This window comes from Daphnia magna, unplaced genomic scaffold (assembly GCF_020631705.1).
Source record: "Daphnia magna isolate NIES unplaced genomic scaffold, ASM2063170v1.1 Dm_contigs021, whole genome shotgun sequence".
Lineage (NCBI taxonomy): Eukaryota > Metazoa > Arthropoda > Branchiopoda > Diplostraca > Daphniidae > Daphnia > Daphnia magna.
The window spans coordinates 1314024-1317733 of NW_025533118.1; the positions used below are offsets into that span (position 1 = coordinate 1314024).

General features: G+C 36.7%; 1 pseudogene; it reads right to left on the reverse strand.

Annotated features, from left to right (window-relative positions):
- Nucleotides 1-92: 92 nt before the first annotated feature.
- Nucleotides 93-1052, reverse strand: LOC123477366 (annotated as a pseudogene).
- Nucleotides 1053-3710: the final 2658 nt, after the last annotated feature.

Sequence of the window (3710 nt, forward strand, 5' to 3'; positions counted from 1 at the left end):
TTTCTCATTTTTTCACATTTTTTGTACTTTTTCATATTTTTTCCTATTTTTTTTGTTTTCTTTTTTTTTTTTATTTTTTCATATTTTTTCATATTTTTTTACATTTTTCAAATTTTTTCATATTTTTTTATATTTTTTCGTATTTTGTTGTATTTTTTCCATATTTTCGATATTTTTTGCATTTTCTACAACTCTTTGTTTCGTTTATATTTTCTATTCTTCCAGAATGATTGTATGTTTTTCTAAATTATAGTATTACAGTACTTTTTCTAATTATTCGTCGCCCTCGTCTTCAACCTCCTCTCATTAGTCAATTTCATTAACATCATCTGTTGGCGCCGGACTCTCCAAAGGTTCGTTCAGTTTAGAAGCTAAGCGTGAATCAAAAGTAAACACCTGATCGTCAGGATCAGCCACATCAACTCCGAGTTTCATTAAAGCTGCCTTTGCGTCTATTCTCGCCCTCTCCATTGTGGCTCATCTATCGAAGGGAGCGCACAACACAAATAGCTCTCGTCAGAACCACCGTATCGCTCAAAGTTTTTTACATGCCTCGGGTAAATAATGTTGTCTGAACATCCGATTCCGGTCAAACGTAGCGAAACGTCAACTTTACGGCAACGAGTATAAATGAAATCTAGCAGAGTAAAATTCAATTGTGTGCTTCCTACGGGAGTGAAAGAACGGCAAGCTTTGAAGTAAGATTCACACGGTTGACTTGAAAACAGCCACGGCTTAAAGAGTTGTGAAGTGCCATCTCCACTAAGCTTAACTATTAACATCACCAAAGTATGGGCATTTATCTCTGCACATAAATATGCGTTTAGAGTAATAAAGTGATTGCATAGAGGATATACATTATCACAAGACATCCAGTAACGCCAGTATCGTAGCTCAAAAATGGATTTCCACATTTTATAAACACGATCCAAAGGAACAAGTTTCTTATTGAGATAACTCGATGTTAAATTATCCATAAGTTCAAGATAAAAACAAGTTCCTTCAGATTTTGACACGTGTTCCAACAACAATTCACGAACGTGCGGCTTTGTAAGGCGACGGACAGCACCGTAATTCATTTTGTCTTCGAACAGCAGATCCTCAGCTCTTAGCCCATGTCAGTCTTTACCTACGGTCTCCTGTAGAGCGACTATGTGAGCTGTAGTAGCTAAAAAATTTCCCAATGGTATAGATTTTTGCGTTTTGTTCAGCCTGGTTCTTAACTTAGCTCCGAGATGCGTTACGTCTTAGAAAAATATAACACAGCTTGGTAGAAAATCACATACGAAAAAAGGGATCGTTCTCCGGAGACTGAGAGGATCTGACCTTGACAGACTGGTTGGTAGGCTGGATTCTTCGTCAGGTAAACCTCGAGGTAAAGGTGGTAAAGGGGCGCCGAGACAAAGGTGATTTCTCATCACTTTCATTTCTCGCGAATCAGCTGAATAGGCAGCCAGTTCTATGCCGAAAACTTTTAGCTTTTTTCCCACAAAATTCAGTCGGTTGTTAACGTCAATGGCAGTGAATTTGTTGTTGGGTATCAAAAGAGAACAAACGGAGACGTGGCAGCCCATCAACAAGTGGTTGAATCATTCCTATCATGACGAGACTAGAAAGAAAAATAAAGGAAAAAAAAATTAAGAAAAGGATTAAAATGTTTTGCAACAAAATATGTAGGATACCTGGATCTGTCGTATTGGTTAATTTGTTTAACGATATCTTCTGCAGTCCGGGCAATCAAGACATTTGAATCAGGAAACCCATTTTTTTTAATTGAGCTAATCAAATAATAAAAACTAATCAATGTATTGGTTTTTTCGTGACAATCCACCCGCCCGACAACTCCTGTTGTATCCGCCGACAACACGACGAAAGGAGGGGCGTTGTTTGTTTTTATGTATTCTACCACACTACTAAAGTAGTTTGTAAAATTAGATATTTTCCAGGAACCATCTTTTGTTTGATTTAATTTAAAGCTCTTGTTGCAGTAGGAAGAAGCAGATTTTTCGAATTTACAGAAAACAGTGTTTCCTTCCACTTTGAATTGGTTTTCACATTCCAGATTTTTTTTCTTTCCCCATTGCAAAATACATTCTTCTAATGTACATTTAGGTTGAGTGCTTTTAATAACATCCAGGAAAATTGGATTTTGACTACAGCCATCAATAAACTCCTTTGAAGATCCTCTTTTTTAAAAGGATGTATTGATAGGTTTTTCAATGGTTGTGTGACCTGAAAATGTCCCACATAGCAACGGGTAATCTTTAAGACATCCAAAGGATATCCGGTAGTCCAAAAGACATCCCGGACTAGAAAAAGATGTCCTTAGGATGTCTTGTTAGGGATATTTTGGTACAAGGACATGCCTGACAAAAAAAAGATGTCTTTAAGATGTCCCGTCAGGCCTACTTTTGGGACAAGACAAAAGAAGACTAAAAAAGGATGTCTTGAAGACGTCCTGTCGGGGATACTTTAGGCCAAGGGCATGCCAGACCAAAAAAAGATGTCTTTTGGATGTCTTGTTGGGGATACTTTGGGACAGGGACATGACTGACAAAAAAAAGATGTCTATAAGATGTCCCGTTATGCCTACTATTGGGACAAGACAAAAAAAGACTAGAAAAGGATGTCTTTAAGATGTCCTGCCGGGGATACTTTAGGACAAGGGCATGACAGAACAAAAAAAGATGTCTTTTAGATGTACTGTCAAGAATACTTTTGGACAAGGCCTTTTCGGACTACAAACAGATGTCTTAAAGATGTCCTGTCGGGGATACTTTAGGACAAGGGCATGCCAGACCAAAAAAAGATGTCTTTTGGATGTCTTGTCGGGGATACTTTGGGACAGGGACCTGCCTGACAAAATAAAGATGGACATATGGAGAAAGCAATTAAGGACAATATAAAGATGTCTTAAAGATGTCCTCTAAGGGATAGTTATGGACAAAGCAATTTAGGACTATATAGAGATGTCTTTAAGATGTCCTATAAGGGACACTTATGGAGAAAGCAATTAAGGACAATATCAAGATGTCCTTAAGATGTCCTGTAAGGAATACTTATGGACAAAGAAATTAAGGACAATATAAAAATGTCTTTAAGATGTCCTATAAGAGATAATTATGGACGAAGTAATTGAGGACTATATAGAGATGTCATTAAGATGTCCGGTAGGGGACAGTTATGGACAAAGAAATTAAGGACTATATAAAGAAGTCTTTAAGATGTCCTCTTAGAGATAGTTATAAACAAAGGAATTTAGGACTATATAGAGATGACTTTAAGATGTCCTGTAGGGGACACTTATAGCCAAAGCAATTTGGGACTATATAGAGATGTCTTTAAGATGTCCGTCCAGGACTACCTTTGGATAAAGCTGTCGAAGACTAAAAAGAAATTCTTAAATATATCCATGAGCAAGACTAAGTCGGGACTTGACAATGATACTACCTAAGTAACAAATCCATAGGTCAGTTCAATAAGTACTTTGATTTCATTGTTTATGTACTAAAGTGGCATAATGGTTAGGATACTGAGCCAAGAAGTCAGAGGTCTGCAGTTCGAATCCAACAATCTACGTAAGAAAAATATCTTGCCTTAAAACAGTTTAAAAATATATGTCAAAGCGTCTTAAACATGTTGTAATATAATAAATATGTGCAGATGAATTAAGAACTGACAAAAGGACCAAATAAAAAATAAGCCAACAA